This window comes from Martes martes (assembly GCF_963455335.1).
Source record: "Martes martes genome assembly, chromosome: 3".
In the NCBI taxonomy this organism is placed as follows: Eukaryota; Metazoa; Chordata; class Mammalia; order Carnivora; family Mustelidae; genus Martes; species Martes martes.
The window spans coordinates 176,590,778-176,616,777 of record NC_137890.1 but is presented as its reverse complement, the minus strand read 5'-3'; the positions used below and the strand labels follow the sequence as shown (position 1 = coordinate 176,616,777).

Below are 26,000 nucleotides of genomic sequence, written 5' to 3'. Positions count from 1 at the left end.
CTGTGTATATATGTGTGTATATGTGTATATTTTGGTTACTGTGTTCCTTCTTTCTCAAGAAATAATAAAAATATAAAATATTTGTGAAATATCTATTTCATGAGTTTTAAATAAGGTTGTGATACCAAAGAAATCAGATGGATGACTCAGTAAATCAAGGAGTTAGCAAAACCATTCTTTGTTTAAAATGTTGGTAAAACTGGCCAAGTCTAGACTGTTATACAATCATCCATATTTTAAAGTCTTCTCGAAGGGAATAATTAGTCTTGTAAGAGAAGCTGATATTTTTTCTTTCAGAAGCATCTTTCCAAAAATAATTTCATTAAAATTTTTTAACCTAAAAGTCTTAAATTTCAAACAGATTCAATAGTATATATAACCTATACAGAACTGGAAATAAAGTGATTAGGAGTAAAACCTCAACCAGCAACAGTTGGGGAGGTTGGTCTTAGTGTGACAGAGAATGCATCACAACCTTCATAACTCTGTCTGGTTGGGGGCACTTGGAAATTTGAATGTATGTTGGAAGCTGCCACATGTACCATAACTGTGTGGTTCAAAAAGCAAGCTAGTAGTTAAAAGGTGGGGGAGATAGGCAGAGACAGTGAGGGAGGAAGAGAGGGACGATAAGCTACAGGGATACACAAAGAAAAAAAGCCATTCTTAATTCTTTAAATTTATGTAAATCAGAGCTTAAGCAGTTTCATAAGCAGAACCTGAGACTTTTCCCGTCAATAATAAGTTCTCTGATTAAAAAGTAGGAATGATCTTAGTCTAGATGATCAAGGATCATGAGAGATTAAAAGGAAGACCAACAAAATTATCTGATTTAAAAAGAGAATCAGGATAAAATCTTTAGTCAGGTAGTCCTTAGTGATGCAGGATTTAAAGACAATATCATTTTTAAGTGTTCATATACATTTAACTGATATTGTATACAACTCAATTATATTGTATTTTGTGAACTATCATTCTGTACTAGTGTTTCTCAACCTGTTTTTCATTATTAGCACCATAAGGAGAATAATAAAATTTAACTTTAATTTATCCCTAGTGAGAGAAATTGAATACTAAGGAACAAAATTTTTTTGATAAAATTGAGCATTGGAGGATTTCAAACCATTGTAATATATAAGATAACTTGCCTCCTCCCACCCCTTTACTGTATTGGGGGCAATATTGCTTCACTTGAAAAGATATGTTCTATATGGATTTAGTTATTCTGTTATTTCTGGCATCAATCATTTTAAACTCCCTCTAATTATAGATAAAAGACAAGAAAATCTGTGGGAAAAATGACTTATCCTCTATAAGCCTATTTGTCATTCATTATGTGGAGTTAAATTGCTTAAACTTGCTTTTGTCTAGATAGGAACTGAGCAAAAATGGCTCTGTCTTTAGGGAAATGCAGGAAAGGAGAAGAAGACCTCTTCGCATGGATGTCCTCTGTAGGGAAGCTAACCAAAGGATTCCAAGGATGGGTACGGTGTTTAAATTGAAAAATAGTAATTAAAAGTTAAGTGGTCACATCTAAATGTTCATCTGAGATGAGGCATGAAGTATAGCAAATCCTTGATTATTTTAGAGACATTTAACTATGTGGGAAATTGGAAGTTTTAAATATTTCAATATATCACATATTTTAACACATAAGTATGAATAGCTACTCTTTCAGGTCTTGTAGCTTCTTGAATTTTGAGATAAAGTCAAATTTTGGTCCCATTCTCTGTTGGAAACCCATATTAGGACTCTTCTCATTTCCCTCCTTTCTTGCTTTCCTTAAGTATTTACCTTGAAGTCTAATTTAGAGGGCTCAGAAGTACTGCAAGCCACAGCAGAATCTGCATTGGAAACCTGCTCTGGAGGATGCAATCCTCAAAATTGTCAAAGGTTATGCTTCTGAAGCACTGCGTGTGTTTCTAAATGTTCTCTGCCATCTGAGATTTGGCTGTTATCTCCTTAGCAACAGAAAAATCTTATTCTTCCCCATGATGGTAATTTCTGGTCAGACTCATCCACAGCCTGTGTCAAAAAAAAAAAAAAAAAAAAAAAGTAAGCGGTTGAAACAATGCTGTTATCACTAAAAAACAAACTCTTGTCCCTACACTAATTCTAAGTACTTTTAATCCCCTTGTATAGGAAGCGGAGGGACATTTTCTGGTATGTCAACTGAAGTTTTGCTATTCATGGAGAACACTTTGGACAGTTTACTTCTCCAGAGTAAATGCCTAAATTACATTAATAATTTCTGGATTACTAAAGATCCAATTAAATTCCATAAGAGGTGGTTGTCCAGGAAAAGAACTTGGAAAAAGATGAATTTTCAAGAAAAAGTGGAATCAACATGAAGATTTCAAGAGGGAAACCAACTCCACATGCACTTGAAGATAAAACTGGGAAGAACTAGACTCTCTCTCCCTCCCCTCCCTTGCTCTTCTCTCCCCACTCTTCTTGCTCTCCCTTCCCCTCCCTCACTCTCCTTCTCACTCCCTCTCTCTGGTTTAGGGATTTGATCTGTGTAAAGTGTTTCAATTTCTTCAGAAGTCATCTTCTATAGGTTAAAAAAAGAAATGGTTTCAAAGTGGAATTAAAGACATGTGGATCATCTCCGAATTTCAGATCCTGCACTTCCATCAAGACTGTCCTAGAAATAGTGCTCTGGGTATCCACAGAGGTAATAGCTAGATGTGGCGGAAGTAGTAGTGAAGTGCTTCTCTTAGTAGAAGACAAAAGATAACCTAGGGTGCAGATACTATAAGTGGTGTAAGAGATGACTTCATTCAACCATTTGACATACTTGAGATATGCCAACTTCAGAGAAATGGGAGATCCCATTCTATCTGGTATAGAGGAATAGTTATATCTGACACAATTCCAGGAGGTAATTTTTTTATTCTGTTGACAATTAATTTTAAATATTGTCTTATATGCTTTTAAACTGTTATGAAAAAGCATAAATCATGTTATAAATCATACATATTATCTTACATAGATATAAGTCTGTTCTTGAAAAGTTTTGTGTGACCCTAATTTCAAGCATTATGTAACAGTATCTCTGAACTATCTTGGTCCAAGTGACATTTCATCTTTCATGAATAAACATTTCAATTTCAATTCATTTCAAATTCATTTCAATTCATATTCTTTTTGAATATTTTACTTCATCTTTTTCCCTAGTGTTTAGTGAAAATGAATGACTGAAAACTGAAAAAATAACTAGTGATACTAATGTTTGGTTGCCGAGACCTCATAACACTTTGAAACAAAAATGAGGTTCATTAAAGTTTTGAAAATCATGTATCTTTCATCCTATCATTTTTAGGTTGAGGAATTATGTACTTAACTGTGAAATACAGAATCAAAATTTAAAACTCTAAATCTGGAAAAATAATAAGAACATAAGATTTCTACCTCATATGAGTTCCTACCTCCTATGTTACATCAGGACAACTTCAAAATTGGTAAAAATATATTTTAAAAATAAAAAAAAGTAGTAAAGGAAATCATGGAAAATTCTTTTATTACTCCAGAGTGAGAAAGGCCTAACAAAAGCCAGAATGCCTCAAATCAAAGATCAATTATTACAAAATAATCTGCATTGCAAAATCTATCGACAAAGTAAAAAATGAATATTTTCAATTCATATCTAAAAAGTAATTTGTCTAATTAGTTTATATATTCCCTAAAATGTGGAAAAAAGCCCAGTTCAATTAATTTACAAGAGAAAGAAGCAACATAAAATGGGCAAAGAATAAGAGCAATCATCTCTTCTACTTCCTAAGAGTGAGGAAATATTTTTCAGAAGTTTCCTGCAGACTTTGTTTCACCTCAACCCTAACTGAATCATGTACTTAAATTATCAATAGCAAGGAATAAGTTTTACAATTATGGGTTTAGATTGACCATCTAATGGATGTTGGCCAATCAATCATAACGATCACTGTGGTGGTTCATGCTTAAAGTTAGAGATGAAAAAGCAAACGAATAATGATTTATAGTCTGTCTCCTTATTTGTTTACATAAAGAAAATAATCTATTTTGATGGAAAAGAATCTAAGATTACCACGATTAAATGGTTATTCTCAGAAGCTTGCAAGGATTCTAAAATCATAAATGAATTTAAAATTTCAGAATCCTAAAATGATAAAGTGCCTCCTTTCTCAGGTGCTGACACCAAAAGCATGTTGCAAAGCAGATTATTTTATGGTCTAATAAAACTACACCTAAAATGCTGAGAATGCAAAGAGTTATGGCAGAGACTGAAGTTTTCTGACTAGGAATAACAGTCTTCCAAATAAAGATTAAATGTAAGAGGCACATAAGCAATAGAAATCCAACTCAAGATACTAATCCCTTTATACAGAGTTTTGCCTTAATTTTGTGAAAATTATAAGGTAAATACTTGATAGTGCAATTGCTGTGTTGTAGGCTAGTTCTACTTTAACTTTTTAAGGAACCTCCGTACTGTTTCCCAGAGTTGCTGCACCAGTTTGCATTCCCAGCAACAGTGCAAGAGGATACCCTTTCTCCACATCCTCACCAACACCTGCTGTTTCTTGTGTTTTTGATTTTAGCCATCTGACAAGTGTGAGATGATATCTCATTGTCATTTTGATTTGCTTTTCCCTGATGATCGGTGATGTCGAGCATCTTTCTTGTGTCTTCTGGCCATCTATATGTCCTCTTTAGAGAAGTGTCTATTCATATCTTCTGTCCATTTTTAGATTAGATTTTTTTGAGTGTTGAGTTTCATACCTTCTTTATATATTTAGGATATTAGCCCTTTTTTGGATGAGTCATTTGCAAAATATCTTCTTCCATTCAGTAGTTGGCCTTTTAGTTTTCTTGGTTGTTTCCTTCACTGTGCAGAAGCTTTTAATTTCATTAAATCCCAACAGTTTATTTTTCCAGAGACATATCTATTTTTTAAAAGAATTTATTTATTTATTTGACATAGAGAGAGTGAGCAAGAGAAGGACAGACAGCAAGAGTTGCTACAGCTGGTGTCAAAGAGGCTACTGCCTGTGTTCTCCTCTAGGATTTTTATGGTTTCAAGTCTCACATTTAGGTCTTTAATTCATTTTGTATTTTTGTGTGTGGTGTAAGAAAGTTGCTCCATTTCATTCTTTTGCATGTAGCTGTCCAGTTTTCCTAACGTCATTTGTTGAAGAGGCTGTCTTTTTTCCCACTGCATATTCTTTCCTGCTTTGTCAAAGGGTGATTGACCATATAACTATAGGTTTATTTCTGGGTTTTCTATTCTTTTATATTGATCTATGTAGCTGTTTTTCTGCTAGAACCATACTGTTTTGATCATTACAGCTTTGTAATATAACTTGAAGTCTGGAATTGTGATACCTCCAGCTTTGCTTTTCTTTTTCAAGATTGCTTTGGCTATTACAGGTCTTTTGTGGTTCTGTACAAATTTTAGGATTGTTAGTTCTAGTTCTGTGAAAAATGCTGTTGGTAATTTAATCGGGATTACATCGAATGTATAGATTGCTTTGGGTGGTATAGACATTTTAACAATATTTGGTCTTCCAATTCATAAGCATAAAATGCCTTTCCATTTGTGTCATCTTCAATTTCTTTAATCAGTGTTTTATATTTTTCAGAGTACAGGTCTCTCACCTCTTTGGTTAACTTTGTAATTCCTATTTAATAAGAAGAACTGCAAAATCATATAGCAAAAAGAATGGAAATGAAGATTGGGACAATTATTGCAGTAAACTAGAGTCCTTCTGAATGGTCTTTTGTCATTTTCCTGTTAAGAAAACAAGGCCCATCAAGGTCAATCAAGCTGTCCAGGGTGATGCAGTGAGTGAGTGGCAGACTGGAATGAACCCTGCATCCAGGCCAGGGTTCCTATCATTTCACCATGTTGTCCCTCCAAAGGAGGAGTAACATTTTAACTGATGTATTTGGTGTCTAATCTCCAGAAAGGAAGGACAGGGGACATTTTAGCAGTCTTGATAAGCAAACTTTACTACTTGTGATCTTAGACACCAGTTAAATTTCTTATACCATTTGTTAATTTTTCTCTGTTTTTGCATGGATAGTAAATTGGAGTCCAGGTTAATAAAGAGCTATTAGCACCTTTCTTTCCCCCTTTCCTTTTCATTATTTTCTAGAGTTCTATAAGATTATGTTAATAATGCTGTTTCAAATATCCTCAAACAAGATTAATTAGGGTGGGGTTGAAGCTCATGGCTTGTTCATTTATAAGCAGTTCTGAACCAAATGTTATCTCCGTGTGGCATGGCTAACATGTAAGAGGGAAAGTCTGGGAACAAGTTCAAAAGGATCTCTTCTCTACTGCACATAATTATAATGCCATTCTCAGTTTTCTTGGAAAGACACTGCATCTATCTGTTTTTTGCTACTAAAATAAATTATCTTCATAATGAGTAAAATAGGTCACACTGATTTTTTCCCCTTTTCCTCTTTCAGTGCACAATAATGAAATTCTTACCAATCATAATTGCATGATCTGATGTTTCTGAACTGTTCTTACTCTATTTCAGCCTCTCTAGAGTTAGGTCTGTTTCATAGCATATTATCCTTTTCTCATGGTGGATAGTTCTGAGTTTGATGAGCCTCTTAGTAGTGTGCTGTGAACAAAACACTCCAAAATCCTAGGTCAGTGGCAAGTTTTCTATACTGATGTCCTCAGACTTTAAAATAAAACCTGTCCTCATTATCTTCTCAAGTTAGCTAGTGATTTCCATTTCGAGCAAGGGGTACAAATAAGGAAGTTGGAAGCAGTAGGGATTAAACATAAACAAATTTCTGGTCCAGTGGTAACTGGCAATGTCACCAGAACTTCAGTCAGTTGACTAGGCTTGCCCCTTACGACTACTCTTTGCCATTTAGATCCCTTGGAGGTCTCTCTTGTGGTGTTGAGTACCACCTCCCTCCTGGCCATGTTGGGGCATCCTTTCCTTTCCAATAATCACTGAATGACTAGTGTGTGCTTCCTGATACTGCTTCGGTGCCTTCCTCTCACTGCTAGGGTGTCCATCCTCCTTATGCTGTGTTTCCCTGAGTAACCACATCGATGAAGGGAACTGAGAGCAAGGCAGTCAGTTCTACTGTTCCAAATATTGACTCTGGATAGGGCTGTCTTCATCCTAGAATGGATAAATAAAATGATCCAAAGAATCTTGATCTCAGATAGTGCTTTTCTATGATAAACAAAAACCTTAGAAAACATTTCTGAATCCTTACAAAGATGCAGAATAGATGGCTTAAATGGAACAGGGGTAGGGACCTTGCAGTGGGAAATATGGAAAGTTACCTGCCCCGTATAGGAAAAAAGATGCAATGGTTTCTTTTTTGTGGCAGTGATGTATCTTCCACATCTGCCAGTGATGTATCTTGGATGTATCCAGAAGTGCTGAAAAAAAAAATACAGATAACATCCTTGAAATACATGGGTTCATGAGAGAGTAAGGGAAGTCTCAGGAGAAAAATTATTAGGAAATTCATACTACATCATTTGCTTAATTTTGTTCTAAACACTTATTGGCTAGTACAATGACTTATTTTTGTAGAATAAGTAATTGAAGAGATAATTTGGGATATAGAAAATAACAGAAAGGTAAAAGAAATTGGAAACAGTTTGAGATTAATTACACTAATGTTTTAATTTTTAATTGGATGTGTCAATTCTGCATTTTATAGAAATGATATCTTTTTAGTATTTTTTAGCTCATTAGATGCTTGTTAAAATGGAAGTCTATTGTTGCAATAATTAGAGTTCTTTATAAAAAATATTTCATTCTTGCTAGAAAATATATGGTGATTAGTATTCTTCATTCCCACCCCCTCCAGATGTGTTTCTTTGAAGTTCTCTAAGGAAAATGTTTATTTCTAGCTAATGCAAGATCTGGCTTTATGTAGGATACATCATCAGTGTGGTAGACTTTTGTCATCTTTATAGCTGCTGACCATTTTGTGAACACCTTTCACAAAATATTTCCCTTACAGTTAGTATTGCTACCTGAAGTTAGAAGCCAACTCAGTCTCTCCAAACCACTTTAGTATGAGCAAAGACTTGTGATCTGAGGTCCATCAATCAGACAAACTCACAAGGCTTTCATTAGGCAGTGAAAACCCTGAAGAAGCAGTTTTTTTCCACAGGACTGAACTTATATGTTCCTGTCAAGGTTGTGCTTCTGGCTGGCATGGGTTTCTGACTCCTCTGTCCCCAAATCAACCCTGAACAAACTATAGAAGTAAAAGAGAAGTATAAATGCTAGGAACTAACAGTAACAAAATCAACAATACCTGAGGAATCCCTTGGGGAAGCTAGAGATGAATGAGAGGTAGATGACTATAGCTGTGTGGAGATGCTTCCAGAAGGGCAGTCAAGGGATCGATTGAAGACAAGCTGTTGAGTTCTCTCTTGCCTCTCCCTGACTTTGCTCTCATGCATTCACTTCTTGCTTCTTCACTATGTTGCCATCAGGGAAGAACAAAGGCAGTGCAAAACCCTGTTAGGCTGGACCTTAAGCTCTTCCTCATTACAATAAATACCAGGCAAAGTACCATCAGGGGAAAACACAGGCTCACCGTCCAAAATGACAAGACACCTGAGGACTACAGTTATCATAAAAGAGAAGTAATGGCTGAGCAACATATGCCGTCTCAAGCTGAATTGATGCCAGAAACAAAACAAAACCGAAAAACAAAACCTGTGAAATATCCTTAAGTAGATAAGGAAAATATTAGCAAATTAAAAATAAATATACAGAAAATAAATAATAAGGAAATGAAACTACAACTTAGAAAAAAATCTACTAGCAAAAATAACTGAGAGCATAATGCAAAGAATAGGGAGGACACAGGTAAAATTGAAGCAGTATCCCAGAAGGCAGAAGGAATGGATAAAATAAAATAAAATATAAACTATATCAAAGACATAATATGCCAGCATATAGATAAGAAGGGTTTCAGGAGGAGAGTTAAAAACACAGGGAGATGAAGATATTTGAAGGAATGATTAAGAGAAATTTCTTAGAATTAAAAAGCAATATGAAAGACCTCAGACTGAGAGCATTTATGGAATGTCAGGTAAGAGAGAGGAAGAAAAACCAATACCCCTACATAGAATTAAAATAAAATTTAAGAGAATTGCCAAGTGTAATTTTTAAAAGTTAAATATGTGGTTCTTATACAAATATAGAATGGGCAGTGTCAAATGCTTTTTTCAACTAATGAATGAGAGGACTAGTATGATGGCAAATTTGCTCAAAGAGCATTTGAGGGACAAGGATTTACATAGTGGATTAGTAAAAACATTTCTAGCAAAAGAATGTTAGAATAAGACTGCTAAATGTATACAAAATTATTGTTTTACGGAACATTAAAACCATAACCTGTGTGACTATCTTTTTCTAATGGACAAAAGTCTACGAATTTACATGTAACCTTAGTGTCTGAGCTCTTACAAAAATAATTAAGAAAGTCAAATATTGGTACATTTCCCAAGTAATTAATCCTTAAGGGAACCTATTAAACAATGTCCCAGGATGACGTGGGGAGGACATGCCATTCACTTCTTTGCCTTATTTCCTAATTGGATATTTTTCTTCTTAAAAGTTCTTAGATATATGGGGAGCCTGGGTGGCTCGGTGGGTTAAAGCCTCTGCCTTCGGCTCGGGTCATGATCCCAGGGTCCTGGGATCGAGCCCCGCATCGGGCTCTCTGCTCAGCGGGGAGCCTGCTTGCCTTCCTCTCTCTCTGCCTGCCTGCCTACTTGTGATCTCTGTCTGTCAAATAAATAAATAAAATCTTAAAAAAAAAAGTTCTTAGATATAGAGATAACAAATAGATTTCAAACAAATAGATTTCCCAAGCTGTTATTATTTGTGTTGACCTCTTTGGATCATCCTTACAAAAATCTGTCTTTTGTCCTTACTTCTGTTTTTATCATGTCACTTTGTGTAAGGTGTTCCCCTGCATTGGCCTGATTTTAAAAATTATAATTCTTGATGAAGGAAAGTAGCAATGGCTGACAATTTCCCTGAGTACAGTGAACTCAGGAAACTGAAGCTTATTTTTTTCACTATACCACTTAATAATGTAGGAGTTAAAGCACATTAGTGTGCACCAGACTCCACTGGGAGACTTATTTTTAAATTCCTGTTTAGTAGATATGGGGTGGTGGTTAGTACCTTGTATTTTTAACAACAACAACAACAACACACACACACACACACACACACACACACACACACCCAAACCCAGGACATTTTGAAGACTATCTACCGACATTTGAGAAATACTGATTTAGGTTCTCTCGGTAATTTATAAAGAAGATTCTGTTTTCAGTGTGCCCTAGGATCATTGTGTTAGAATCAATTCCTGTTTATTCAGGTCAGTGTGGGACATAGAGAATATAGAGGTCACTGATTCTCAGAGTTTAATGTCGTTTGGAATTAGTTGAGAGCATGTAAAAAATACAGGTTCTTAGGGCTTAGCTCCTAAAAAAAATATGATTTAGGAAAGGTGACATAGGTTGCATAAAATTGTATTTTTAACAAGCAGCTCAAATATGATTCTTATGAAAGTAAAGGGCAAACTTTGGAAATGCTAGTGAAGATCAGTAAAATTTGTCAGTAGTACTACTAGCCTTCTTTCTCTCTCCTTTCCCCAAAGAATGTATTAAAACAAACAAAAGAAAAAGATTTTATTTCCCCTCTAGAGGAAGTACAAGTAAGATACAAAGAAAGACCTTGCTAATGAAAGTAGGAGAAGTAGCATGACTTGCGTTAGATAAGCTCTGATGACTTAAAAGTTCATTATAAATGTCTTCACTGTGTTCATTAGTATGATGGAATTATCAATATTTTTCAAAGTCTGATGATTCTATTTTTTCATATTAACATAAGCTGTTACATACCCCAGTTCTAATAGTGAAGAGTCAGGTTTCTTCTCCACGGAGAAAAACAAAGTGCTGAGATTCATCTCACCAAGAAAGACACCAGTTGCTGAGAGAAGTTTGGGATATATAGTTGTTTGTTTGTTTGTTTGTTTTAAGATTTTATTTATGTACTTGAGAGGGAGAGAGAGAGAGCATGAAAGGGAAGGTCAGAGGGAGAAGCAGACTCCCTGCTGAGCAGGGAGCCAGATCCAGGGCTTGATCCTGGGACTGCAGGATCATGACCCAAGCTGAAGGCAGTCGCTTAACCAACTGAGCCACCCAGGCACCCGGGATGTATAGTTCTAAAATCTCTTGGTTATTATGCATTTAGCAAGTCTGAATTTTTTTCCAGGGTAAAACAAAAACTGCTTTCTGTTTCCCACTGTTTCATATTTCCTTGCCCCCTTTCAACGATTAGAGTCTTGAAAAGGTTCTTTATTATCTAGGAACTCCAGTACCCTGATGTTCTCCATTACTCAGACTCCTAAGTCCTTTAACAGAGCAGATACCTTCTCCCATTTTGTAATTCTCAAAGTCAGATGGTATAATGTTCTACGTAGAGGGGATGTTCATAAATGCTGCTCATAAATTTTTCCTAATGATATTTTCCACATTTCTGTCAGCTTTTTCCAACTTTTAATAAAACTCAGTTCTTTTGAAATTCAATTTCAAATTGAAATCAGTGACTTGTCATTGATGAGTTTGAGTTATGAGGAGTATGTCACATGTTTGCCTTCAATGACATGTCTTATATACCTCCTTGACAAGCAAAATGATTCACGTCATTCGTGATTAGTCTTTGGAATTCCATGAAGTTTAAACTGTTGTCCTGGATCCAGAAGAGGATCTGTTACTGTTTTTGGAGGAAGACCTGCCATGCATGACTAATCACTCATCAGCAGATTTGGTTTCAGTAAAGAAATCCATCCCTACCTTGTCTGACAAAAGGAATGGAATGCATTTCAACTAACAAAACATTAAAAAAATAAATTTGGTTTCTGAATACAGGCTAAAAAGCTATGCTAGAACCTAACCTTATATTTTCAGGCTTTCATAAGATGTAGTTACTTCTGTAGGGAAGTCATGGTTTCCCTTTTGGCATAGCCAAATCAATATAATGATAGCAAAATTGAACTGGATTATGAGATTTTTTTTGGACTGGATTATGATTATGTCAAATTTTACCTCAGCAGATTCTAAACACTAATCTTGAGTTTTATGGCAATGGTAGGCACTTATGAAATTTGCTTTTACTGCAAGCAGATACACAATTCCTGTCCACAGATGCAGATTAATTCCCTTTAGGTCCTATGCCTACAATTCCAGTTTATATGGAATTGGACAGAGCTGTTTTCTATTCTTGGGGCAGGGTCTATCCTATATCAGGGATAACACAGAAACAAAGCATAATTTTTCTGGAACAAAATCTTGATTAAAAGAGGCAGTTTGGGAAGTGGGAAATACAGACTTCCAGTTAAAGTATGAATAAATCACAGGAATAAAATTACAGCACAGGGAATAGAGACAGTGGTATTGTAATAGCGTTGTACAGAGGCAGATGGTAGCTACACTTGTGACAAGGACAGCATAACATATAAACTCATAGAATGTAGTACACCTGAAATTAATGTAACATTGCGTATCGACTCTACTTCAATTAAATAAAAGACAAAAAAGAGGCTTATATTGCTTCTTTAATATGAAAAGTGAATACAAAAGATAAAGGGAATAGAATACTTTCAACACACTGTTTATCAATCCACTATAGTTATTGACCGCTTAACCAAACCTTCATCTTCCTTTCTTTCATTAACAATCTTCTACCTTTCTACCTAAAGTGGTTTAGACAAGCTCATTGCTCTGCTTGCCATTCTGGCTAAAATTCATGAGAAATTTGGATATTGGCTTCAGCCATTTCCGGTATCACACTATGTAGAAGTTTATACTGGTTTCCTTAGTGATTCTAGATGGAAGTCCTTATTCACCGGCTGCTTATTCTGTCTACTTACTTGGTGCCTATGAAGAAAAGTTGAGTGGGGTTTCTGCTTTTCAGAGTGACTCTCTTTAGGAGGGTGTTTTGGTCCCATTGCAAAAATTTAAAAACCTTAATTTCTCATATTCTGTTCACAGTACACGTACCAGTCACTTATTATCATAATGATGCTATATAAGAGATAACTACAAAATGTCAGTGGTCTGCAACAATAAGCATATTTATTGCTCACATTTCAGGGTAGTCAGCCAGGTGTTTCTGCTGATTTTAGCTGGGTTGGCTCACATGTCTGGGGAAGGCTGGCTGTCAACGGATCCAGGCTTGTTGTTGTGATCTGAGTTGTGTCTCTCCCCGCTGCCCCCAAATTTCATCTATAGAAGTCGTAACTCCTAGTACCTCAGAATGTGAACTTATTTGGAAAAAATATTGTCTATAATTGTTTTATGCAGTTGTCTTTCAAATCTGATAGAAGAAAATAGTCTCAAACTTCTATCTGATAAAGGATTTATATTCAAAATATACAAAACCTCTTAAACTCGACCATAAGAAAATAAAGAACCTAACTTTTTCAAGAGAGTATTAAATCATTTATTGATTACACATGATAATGGATGATACACAAGCTTTAATCCCATCTATAATCTTATCTCATACCATAATTCAACTTAGATGTAGTGCATAGGATGTGCCAACAATCATATTAATAACCAAATAAACTCTAGGACTTTGCTTGGGTGACCTTTTAATTGTGAACTCCAGGTCACAACACATTAACTGTCAGTTCAACTACACCAACGTTTGCAGAGACAATGGCTTCTGTGTCCTAACAGGTTGCAAATAAATTTCAAATGGAATCTGGGATCACCCTGAAGGAATTCTAACTTCACACTGTTGGGGTAGTATACCAAGATGGCTTCAGAGTAGACTAACTTTAGACAGCACATTTAAAAAAAGACACATGTATTCAGCATCATGATCAGACTATTACATTTAGCAATCAACAGCATGGGTGCAAAAAAATATGTATATATATCTACATTAAAAACCTTTGTTGGAATGCTTTACACTTTCCACAGAACAGAAACTAAAATAACCTGTTATACAATTAGTCACAAATACAGTCCTTGAGTTTTTTGCCCATACACATGAGTATTGTCTAAAACATGTCTTTGTAGCAGCTAGGCCCTGCCACCACTGTGCTTGGCTGAGTTCACAAATCTCTTATAACCTGTAGCTTCCCTGTCACTTCTCTGGCTCTCCTCTCCTGCTAAACTTTGTTTCCTGGCAGTAATTAAAGCCTTCTGCCACTGCCGTAGCTATTGCTGCTGCTGGAACCACCACAGCCACCTTGGTTTTGTGGTTTGGCAAAGTATTGGGCTCTACCACCATAAGGGCCAGAGCTTCTGCCTCCAAAACTTCCTCCTTTCAAGGGTCCAAAATTTGAGGATTGATTGTTGTAATTGCCAAAATCATTATAGCTTCCAAAGTTGCTTCCATCATTACCAAATCTGTCATAGCTATCCACACTGCCACCATATCCACCAAAGCCACCTTGACCACTGAAGTTTCCTCCATGACTAAAGTTGTCATCCCCACCAAACCCACCTCCACAACTACCACCAAAGTTTCCAGAACCACTTTGACCTCTTTGGCTGCATGAAGCACTAGCCATCTCTTACTTAGATAGTGCTTTCCTTACTTCACAGTTGTGGCCATTCACAGTATGGTATTTTTGAATGACAATCTCATCTACAGAGTCATGGTTATCAAATGTTACAAAAGCAAACCCCCTCTTTTTGCCACTGCCTTGGTCAGTCATGATATCAATCACTTCGATGTTCCCATACTGTTCAAAATAATTTCTTAGATGATGTTCTTCAGGGTCTTCTTTAATGCCACCAACAAAAATCTTTTTCACAGTTAAGTGGGCACCGGGTCTTTGAGAATCTTCTCTTGAGACAGCCCTCTTTGGTTCCACAACTCTTCCATCCTCCTTGTGTGGCCTTGCATTCAAGGCTGCATCCACCTCCTCCACAATAGCATATGTGACAAACCCAAGGCCTCTGGAGCACTTGGTGTTTGGATCTCTCATTACCGCAGTCCATAAGTGTTCTCCATTGCTCAGAATGGTTCCTCCTAGTCTCATCAGTTGTTTCAAAGCTCAGAGCTCCGATGAAGAGCTTCTGCAGCTATTCAGGCTCTTTGGGAGACTCTGACTTAGACATGACGGCAGTGGGAGGGGAGACTTTAACAATGCTTACTCGGTGGCGTCCACGGGCAGAAAGCAAGAACCTAATTTTTAAAATGGGCAAGAGATCTGAACAGGCACTTCACCAAAAAAGATACACAGATGGCAAATAAGCATATGAAAAGATGTTCAACAGCATTTGTTACTAGGGAAATGCAAATTAATACACTGAGATAGCATAACATTCCCGTTAGAATGGCCAAAATCTAAAACACCTGGCAATACCAATTTCATGTGAGGATGAAGAACAAAAGGAATTCTCATTCATTGCTGGTGGGAATCCAAAATGTTGCAGTCACTTTGCAAGAGAGATTGGCAGTTTCTCTCAAAGCTGAAGTTTGTCTTATCAAAAGATCCATCAACTGCCCTCCTGAGTATTTACCCAACTGATTTGAGAACTTACATCCACACAAAAACCTGCATGTGAATGTTTATAACATTTTTATCATAGTCCCCCCAAACTGGAAGCGATTAAGATGTTATTCAATAGGTGAGATGAATAAACACACTGTGGTATATCTGTACAATGGGATACTATTCCAATTTTAGTATATGTGCTGCCGAAGCGAGCACTGGGATACTATTCTAAAAAGGACGGAGCTATCAAGCCATATTAAAATATGGATAAATATTAAATGCATATTTCTAAGTGAAAAAAGTCAGTTTGACAAGGATATCACTTATGACATTCTGGAAAAGGCAAAACTATAAAGATAATAGTGGGGTCAGTGATTACCAGGGATGTGGGGAGTGAGGAGGGTTGGCTAGGTAAATCACATAGGATTTATAAGGATGGTGAAATTATTCTGCACAGTATTTTAATGTCTAGATGTACAACATTTTGCATTTGTCAGAATCTATGGAATTTTAACACAAAGAATGACCTTAATGTGTACAAATTAAAAGAGGCCTATGGGCCCTCAAATGACAAGAAGCAGCATCAGAAATCTACAGAGCTAAAAATTATGGGTCATTTCTTATGGAAAAGGAAGCCTAACTCAGAGTTCACATCCAGGAGACTAGGAGGCCAACCAAAAGCCATGAAAAAGTACTCTTAGGAAGCAGAACTGGGTGCATTAGAGGAGTTGGAGACATGACCTTCTGAATTTCAGAATTTCTATGGAATAGTGGTTGTTACATGCCACCTGCTCCATTTTTGGGGAAAATGATTATCAACTCCTGTTAGTTGGGCCCTTGTTAACCTACTCCCCTCAAACCTGAGTTAGCTCTGTGACCCTCTTCGACCAATATAATGCAGCAGCCGTGGCAAGTAATGTTTTACATTTTCTACCTGTCCCATAGTAGCAGCTGCCCATCAATTGATAGTGAATAGAGCTTTGTTTATTTCCACTCAATTGCTGTAAGGACTTTTAATGAGAGACTATGTACCACTGCTTTAGAGAATAATAGTTTATAGGTGAATCACTGAAAATTGTTCTGGAAAAAACAATTATTCAACTGAGTAAATTTTAAGGATCTAATTGGCTTTATTGAATGATTCAAAAATCAGGCCATAACTTACTAGTAATAGAAAGGAGTTCCTGAAAAGAGAAAAGTTTTTAAAGGCAGAGAAGGGTTGGGACAAGAAAGTCATAAATTTAAAAAAAGTATTATTTCAGGAAAGGTCACCTTTCCTTGGGAGAATGATAGGGTCTATGAGGAGGATTACATCATTGATGCTGACCAGAAAACTTCCAACTACTTGCTTAGGCTACATTTCTGGGAAAGGTTGAAACTGTAATTAGGTCAGGAATTAAATCTTGGTTTAATATTGTGGGCTTAACCCAAGGAATACCATTTTGGGCCCACTTTTTTTTTTTTTAAAGTTCCATTTATTTTATTTTATTTTTTTTAAAAGCACAATAATAATTATTTTTAATTTTTGTATTTTCCTGAGTCTTAAATGAGATATTGTCTATATAAAATTACAATTCACAATAAAATGTCATTGAGTGACATTAGATAAGAAGAAAATGACCTTCAAAAATTGTTAGACTCTTAGTTTGAATTGAAGAAAAAAGAACTTGAGGAAAGTGAGGTATTGCTGGGCAACATGTTTTTTCCTCAAAGAAGTCATCTGTTACTTGAATTTAATTTAAGGGTTGTAGTTAATTTTTGCTTTTAATTAGTTTTACCCTTTTATTGAAAGTATTAAATTCTTTAGTAAATGAGGACATAACTTTCTAGAATGTTAGGCCTGTGACCCTAGGATTTCATCTTGATGATCTTACAGTAGAAATTATATTATGAGTTGCCACATTGTTTGAGGCTCATTTATGGTTCTTCTCTGTCAAGTAGAGAGAAATAAGCATCTTGCCAACTGTGGCAAAACTACACATTAATGGTCAAGATAATAAAAAAGATCTCCATCCCCTCTCTACCCGAGAAAACCAATCAAAGTAACAACAACAAAACAATAATAAAATACCATAAACCCTCTCAAGCTTAAAAAGTGACCAAGAAATAAAAATTTAGAGCAGCCCAATACATCCACCATGTAGTAAAGTCCCAGGGATTAAGTTGAAATCATTAATCATCATTGACCAAGGCTCCTTCACAAATCCTATACCTAATATGGTGTTTACAATACTTTAAAAAGCTGGCTAAATTGTGCATCTTTCTTTTGAATATTCCTATAGGAAGGAGGATCTTTTCATAATTATTTTAAAATGTCATCCTGGGATTCCATAAAATAGAATCACCTAGTGTGTTAACCCCTAGTGCATATTACTGTGAAACTCTAAAATTTGGCTTTTCAAGCAGGCTTTTCTCCTTCTACTAACAGCACCCAGTTTTGTTTTATTTATTTATTTTTTGCAGAATAAGCTTTCCACACTCAGTTCATGTGACTGTTTTGAATAATGCCCTTCCACTTTAAGAAATAATCATGAGACCCTAGCCGGGCTAATCAGAATTATTGCAATCGGTTCAGAACTGGCAGGTGATTCAATTAGGACAAAGAAAATGATAACATTTGGACTTCTCTTGACACTATTTTGAAAGAGATGTTTCTTTCCCCTATCAGAGAGGAGTTCAATGCAAGCCTGGAGCTGCTAGTGACCATCTCTTCTGTCACTTGCAGAGACCCTCTCTGGAAATGAACTAACACAGAAGGGTACAGAGAGACAAATTTCTCACAATACCACTTAAATACTTAGATTCTGTCATTGCTGAAGCTGTGACAATTCCTGCACTGTTCCTTTTTAAGCCAGAAAATTATTTTTTTAAATGAGTTTGTGTTAGCTTTTGATTATTTGTAAACATAAGGATTGTGACTAAAGTAGAGTCTAGATCAGAATTTTTTCGTGTAGATTGTATCAGTCCTCTACTGCTACATTACGAACAAACACAAAATCTCAGTAAATATTTTGCTTCCATATCTGTAAGTTGACAGAGGAGTGCGGCTGATCTAGGGTAAGATTGGCTAACCGCTCTGCTAATACTATCTGGGAGTCAGCTGGGTTTAGCTGTATTAACTTGGCTCTGCTCCACTTGTCTCATCCTCCTCCTGAGACTGCCCAGGTAGGCTGAGCATATTCTCCCTGTGGCAGTAAAAAAAGTACCAGTGTGCAGGCTGGATCACACAGGTACTTTTCAAGGCTTTATCCGAATTGTATCTGGTAACATCACCAAAGTGAGATACATGGCTCAGCAGAAACCAAGGGGTGGGAAAATGCCCATCCCTAGTGGGAAGGCATTGCATACTTAAGTGGCAAAACACAGAGGGGAGATGACTTGAAACAATTGTGTAGACTATCACATTGAGACTGAAAGATACAACTTCTTTACAGCCACTCCAGCTGATTCTATGTACCCTAAAATTTGGGAACCTCAGGCTTAGTGCTGTGGTTCTCAGTGCTAACTAAACCACCTGAGGGCTTAAAAATTTCTGATGCTTAAACCCCAACCCTCAGAGATTTTAATTTAATGGGTCATAGGTATTGGAATTTTAGGGGGAAAAATGATTCCTGGTTAAGAACTACTCTCCTAGAAGAATTTGAGTTTCAGAGGAAATCCCTGTTTTGTTTTTCCCCTCTGTTAAAATTTGTAATAGAGTTGAAATCAGGGGAAAGTATGAATGGAGAACCAAATCCCAGAAAAGGAGCTCTTAAAGACTAGCCATAAGCAGGTCTTTACAGAATATCTCCTCTAGGTTGCATGTTTGCTGGCCACCAGGGAAATTGTAGCTGATATTGGATGTGCAGACTTGCCAACACGAGGCTCAGAGAATCCTCAAGAAGATGGATAAGTAAATATTTACAAATTATGGAATAATAACAAGTATGCAAAGTACTGCAAAACACAAGAATAAGCTGCTATGAGAACAAATAACAGACACCTGTTTTCACATGCAAATGCATCAATCCCCAGAAGGAAGACAGAAAAACTACAGAGGTAAGAAGGAAAATCTCTTAAAAAGTCAGTCACAGTCAGTTTTATTTTGTAACGAGTCTTTCCTCTCAAACTGTTTTTGTGCCATTACTACTTAGACAGACTGTCCTAAGTTGCATGGATTCTGCAGGAATCGCTTAGAATCTCCAAGGTGAAAGCTGGACCATGATAACAACTTTGATTAGGTGATGAGCTGAAATCTGGGCAGTCTGTCAAATTTAACTTCCTTGTTGATCTTGATTGACTCCAGCCCTCTAAAAAGTAAAAGGTTTTATATGATGTGATATCTGTCACATGGACTGCATTATGCCTAATTATGTGATTCTAAAGCTGACTTTGTTTAATAAGTGACACTTGCTAAAAGTTCATCTTTTAAAAAAAATTTTTATTTAAATTCATTTTAGTTAACGTATACTGTATTATTAGTTTCAGGGGTAGAATATAGTGATTCATCAGTTGCATATAATACCCAGTGCTCATTTCATCACATGCCCTCCTTAATGTCCATCACCCAGTTACCCCATCCCCCCATCTCCCCTCCAGCAGCCGTGTTTGCTTCCTATAGTTCAACATCTCTTATAGTTTGACTCCCTCTCTGTGTTCATCTTATTTTATTTTTCCTTCCCTTTCCCTATGTTCATCTGCTTTGTTTCTTAAATTCCACATATGAGTGAAATCATATGGTATTTGTATTTCTCTGCCTTATTTTGCTTAGCATAATACCCTCTAGTTTCCTCCACATTGTTGCAAATGGCAAAGTTTCATTCTTTTTGATGGCTGCATAATATTTCATTGTATATTTTATATATATATATATATACACACACACATACAACCTCTTCTTTATCCATTCATTTGTTGATCCTGATTGACTCTAGCCCTCTAAAGAGTTTTTATATGATGTAATGTCTGTCACTTGAATTGCATTGTGCTTAATTATGTGATTCTAAAGCTGACTTTGTTTAACAAGTGAAACTCGCTAAAAGTTATCATCCTTAAATCAGAAGTAGGATTATAATTCACTCAATCTAGAAAATCTGCCTTTTGGGTGATATTCTACCATGTGAGAATCCTAACATAAATTCAGCCAAAGGAGAATTATTGCCGGCAAATAAATTTTTTTTTAGTCCTAGAATAATGCATCTTCCCTGCCATTCTACTTCACAGAGTTATTATGACTTTTATTTAGTTATTCAATATTTAATAAAACCTATAACATTTTTTATTTCATTAGAAGTGAGTTCATTGCCATGCTGATTATTAGAGGCATTAAGTGTGATGCGTTAAAAGATTTTTTTGCTCTGTTATCTCCTGTGAGCATTTAAAAAATTATTTAAACATTTAAAATCAAAAGATGCCAATGCATTTAAATTTTACCTAACCAATGGTCAGAAAATATATACAGTGCCAGTCAATAGTTGAAGTAAACTTTATATTAGTATTGCCACAATAATAATTATTTTTCCCTCATGGAAGATAACCTTTAAAAAATTTTAACTCTATTTTTAGGTTGCTGCACTTAGCAAATTTAACATTTAAATTTGACATGTATATTAGATTCCATTGCTATGTAACAAATTACCATGAACTTAGGGACTTAACCCAACACACATTAATTATATCATAGTTTCAGTGGATCAGGGATCCAGTTAAGGTTTAGCTGGGCCTTCTGTGCCAGGACTTCTCAGAAGGCTGTATTTAAAGTGTTGCCTGGGAGTTGGGTTCTTATCTGGCGGCAGTGTCCTCTTCCATGCTTAGGTGGAAATGTATTTCTTGCAGCTGTAGAACTCAGGGAAGTTTATTTCTTAAGATCAGCAAGGGCTCATCTGTCTGAAGCTTCACCTTCGAAAGTCTCCTCTGATTTAGATCTGGTCTACTCAGGATGGTGTTCCAAATGATTAAAGAATTAATAACCTTGTAACAAGAGTGAAATCTCATTATGTTCACAGATTCTGCCCACAAATGAAGGGAAAGGATTAGGGTGACTACAATGGTGGATGGGAATCTTGGGGGCTTCTAGGATCTAAATGTGTTCCCCAAATTCATATGTTGAAATTCTACCCTACAAAGATGGTGGTATTAGGAGGTGGGGACTTTAGGATGTGCTTAGTTCATGAGGACAAAGCTCACATGAATGGGATTAGTACCTTTATAAACGAAGCTCCAGCGAGATACCTTGCTCCTTCCATCATGTGAGAATTGGAGAATTTTTTGACCCAGAAAAGGGCTCTCACTCAGCCATGCTGGCATCTTAATCTTGGTCTTCCAGCTTCCAAAACTGTGAGCAATAAATTTATGTTTATAAGCTACCCAGTCTATGGTATTTAGTTAGAGCAGCCCGAATGGACTTAAGACAGAGGCCATTTTAAACATCTACCTACCACAGAGTAAAACTAAGATCTAACATAGTTATAAAATATCTTTGAAAGGAAAAATTTTAATTTGGAGTTTCATTTAAAAATTTAAAATTCACATACATTATGTACCTTATATATTTATTATGTTTTACTTTGCACACACACACAGACACACACATTCAGGAGTGTACTTGTGTACTGTGGTGCAGTCAGTGATCATTCAGAAGATAACATTTGGAGGATAATTTTTCTTTTGACTGTCCTTCAGTCCACATTTTCAATGCACTTTAAAGGCCAATTTCAAGGGTTTATAAAGAAGGAATTTAGTTGTTCATTAGCTTGTTTGAGGGTGGAGGGAATACTCAATCAAGTTAATAACCAGTTGTTTGATAAGTGAATTGTTCTGTTCTTTTCTTTTTTTCTTTTTTTAAAGATTTTATTTATTTGACAGAGAGAGATCACAAGTAGGCAGAGAGGCAGGCAGAGAGAGAGGGGGAAGCAGGCTCCCCACTGAGCAGAGAGCCCCATATGGGGCTCGATCCCAGGACCCTGAGATCACGACCTGAGCTGAAGGCAGAGGCTTAACCCACTGAGCCACCCAGGTGCCCCTGAATTGTTCTTTTCATTCAAAAATAACATGTGGCCAAATTTGAATCGTTTTGTTTTGCAAATATGTTTATGGAAAAAAATCTCTCTAGGAAATGAACACAAAACCCAGTAGGAAATCAATATATTCTGATTAGGAATTATTTCCTAATGTGTAAGCATGTGTAAGCATGTATACATCTTTTCTGGAGGGGAAAAAAAAAAAGACATGCCTATTTTTCTGACATCATTACTAAAATATATTACTAATAAGAAAATACTGTTTGAAAACCACTGAAAATTATTCCAAATCATGAAAAAAGATCATTTTGGAATTTCACATTCCTATAGGGTTTAACTATTTTCCTAAAAATTGATCTTCCCATGTTCTTAGTGGAAATAAACCCAAAATAATAAGTTAATTTTAATTTAATTATTTGACTAGTACAAAACTATTTTAGGAAGACTCTTACAGGTATCTTTATGAGTGACCTGAAGAGGTCCCTTAAAATTCTTTGTATCACAAAATAAAAATTGATATTTTAATAGTTTTCTTATTTGGTTTTTTTTTTTAAGATTTTATTTATTTATTTGACAGACAGAGATCACAAGTAGGCAGAGAGGCAGGCAGAGAGAGGAGGAAGCAGGCCCCCCATGGAGCAGAGAGCCCGACGCGGGGCTCGATCCCAGGACCCTGGGATCACGACCTGAGCCGAAGGCAGAAGCTTTAAACCACTGAGCCACCCAGGCGCCCCAATAGTTTTCTTACTTGTTAACCATGACATACAAGTTACAGCCTTGCTGATGCTCCATGAATTTAATGAATGAGATTAAGGGAGGTAACAAAAATTAATATTGTAAAATTACAAAATAGGAAGAAGTTAATTAGAAAGTCATGACAGAATGCAATTAAGGAGGAAGGAAGCTGAGATTGAGATTAAAAGGTAAGTCTCCAATTTGGTGGTAAGCATTCTAGAAGTCAGTGAAATGAGGAAACTGAATTCTAACATTGATATAAGCAGGCTGGGTCTGAGTACCCAGAGGCAGGGGTCCCACAGAGAGTCTTTGGCTTCATGCAGGATAGAAATCAAACAGGAGCCAAAGGAATTGAAAGCAGAGTTTATTTAAATGGGGTGAGTGACAGAGAGGAAAGGAAAATAAGTCTCGTTGTTTCTTGGAGTTAGGGGTTTATATTGGAAGGGGATCTAGAGTACATGTTCCTTTGGGAATCCAAGGTAAGGGTCCAATCAAAGGTGAGTGTCAGTTGAACAATAGGTGATATTCCATAAATCAGCAATGGTAGGGGATATTGATGCCAGCATCAGCTGGTTTCTTTGAAGTTAACATCCTGGAACATGTTTGGGATCTGGCTCTTCTTAGATGCTATCAGATGTTTGGGGCCTAGGACAAAACTCAGAGAATGATTAACTTTTTTGAATTCCCCTTGAAGTAGGAACATAGCTTATTCAGAAATGGGACCTAGCAGAAAAACTGCAAAAATGGAGCCTTTCCAAAATGGAGTCCCTTCAGCTTCCCTGTATCAACATGAACACAGAGAAAATCTTCACCCTCTAGATCCTTATAGAGAGCCACAGCATGATTCCTTCCTTCCTTCCTTCCTTCCTTCCTTCCTTCCTTCCTTCCTTCCTTCCTTCCTTCCTTTCTTCCTTCATTCCAAAGACGTTTTTAAGTGACAACTATATGTCAGGCACTATTTTTGATGTTGGAGTTATGACAGAGAAAAAAGCAGGAAACTCCTGCTCTCATAAAGTTTATGCTCACAACTATTGCAAGGCAGAAGATGATAAGTTTTTTAAGACATGTATATCTAATGGTGAGAAGTGCTATGAAGAAAAATGAAGACAAATACATGGGAGAGGAGAGAATGATTGGATGGGAAAGTGGTGGTCAGGGAAGGCTTCTGTGATGATGTAACAGGTTTTGAACCCATACTTAAAAACATGAGGGGTTGAGCTATGTGGATATTTGAACAAAGAGCTTTCTAGGCCAAAGGGAAAGCAAATACGAAGGCCATGAGGTGGGATAATGCTTAGTGTGTTCTATGAATAGCAAAAAGGCCAGTGCAGTTGGAAGGAAGGAGAATGAAAGATTTTATTCTTAGTGAGATGGAAAGCCATTTGGAAGATTTAGATAAGTAAATGATATTATTTAAAGGATTATCTTGCTCTACCCACATTGATGTAAATGGTAAATATTCATCCTTTCTGATGGCTGAGTAATATTCCATCACACACACACACACACACACACACACACACACACACACCCCACGTCTTCTTTATGGAACTGGGGGGTATTATCCTGAGCAAAATAATCAGAGAAAGACAATTATCATATGGTTTCACTCATATGTGGAATATAAGAAACAGGGCAGAGGACCATTGGGAAAGGGAGGTAAAACAATGGGAAGTCATCAGAGAAGAAGAAAAACCATGAGAGACTGTTAACTCTAGGAAACAAATTGAGGGTTGCTGGAGGAGAGGTAGGTGGGGGGATGGGGTAATTGGATGATGGGCATTGAGGAGGGCATGTGATGAGATGAACACTGGGTGTTATACAAAACATAAATTATTGAACACTACATCTGAAACTAATGATGTACTATAAGTTAGCTAATGGAATTTAAATTAAAAAAAATATATGAAAGAAAGTAAAAGGCTTACCTTGGCTGCTGTGTTAAGATTAGACTGTAGAAAGTGAATGGAAGCAGGGAGATCAATTAGGGTTTTATCAAGATAATTCTGATCAGAAGTGTTGGTGGCATAGATTAAAGAGGTAGTAGCGTAAAGTTTGAGAAGAATGGTTGGATTCTGAATATACTTTGAATAGAGAGGCAATTGTGGAGTACAAGAGAAAGAGAAGCATCCAGGAGGGATTTTGGTTTGGGATGATAAGTTTGAAATGCTGATTAGACATGTAAGTGGACATACGAAGGAGAAATATGACTATCCAAGTTTGAAGGTCAGGAGAGAGATCAAAGTTAGAGATATAAATTTGGGAATCATCAATTTGTGCATTCTACTTAAGGTATGGAATGAAATGATTAAGTGGTGTGAATAATGAGAAGGAAGAGTCCTAAGATTGAGGCCCTGTGGCAATTTAACATTTGGAGGAAGTGATCAATTGTTGAGCAAGGTGAGAACAAAGAACCAGTCACTATATTTGTTAAGTAGAGGTCCTAGTCATTGGCGACACTGACGAGAACGTTTGCATTGGAATTGATTGGGTTGAGTTCAAGACAGAACAGAGAGGAAACAGGGATGGAAGTAAAGAAAATGCGCTTAAGGATTTTTGCTTCAAAAAGAGCAGAGAAATAAGGCAATATTTGGTAGGAGTGGGGTGGACAAAAATATGAACAATGTTACAGCATGTTGTGTACTGAAAAAGGATAATCCATTAGAAAGAAAAAAGTAATGGAAGAGCCAAAGAGAAGGGAAGACAATGCTCAGAAGAGCTTGCACTGGTGTGCCACATGAA

General features: G+C 36.4%; 1 pseudogene across 1 annotated transcript; it reads right to left on the bottom strand.

Annotated features, from left to right (window-relative positions):
* Positions 1-14,162: 14,162 nt before the first annotated feature.
* Positions 14,163-15,145, bottom strand: LOC308340539 (heterogeneous nuclear ribonucleoprotein A1-like 2; annotated as a pseudogene). The gene has a single exon. The product of its transcript is annotated as a heterogeneous nuclear ribonucleoprotein A1-like 2 (transcript).
* Between the last annotated feature and the right edge of the window lie 10,855 nt (positions 15,146-26,000).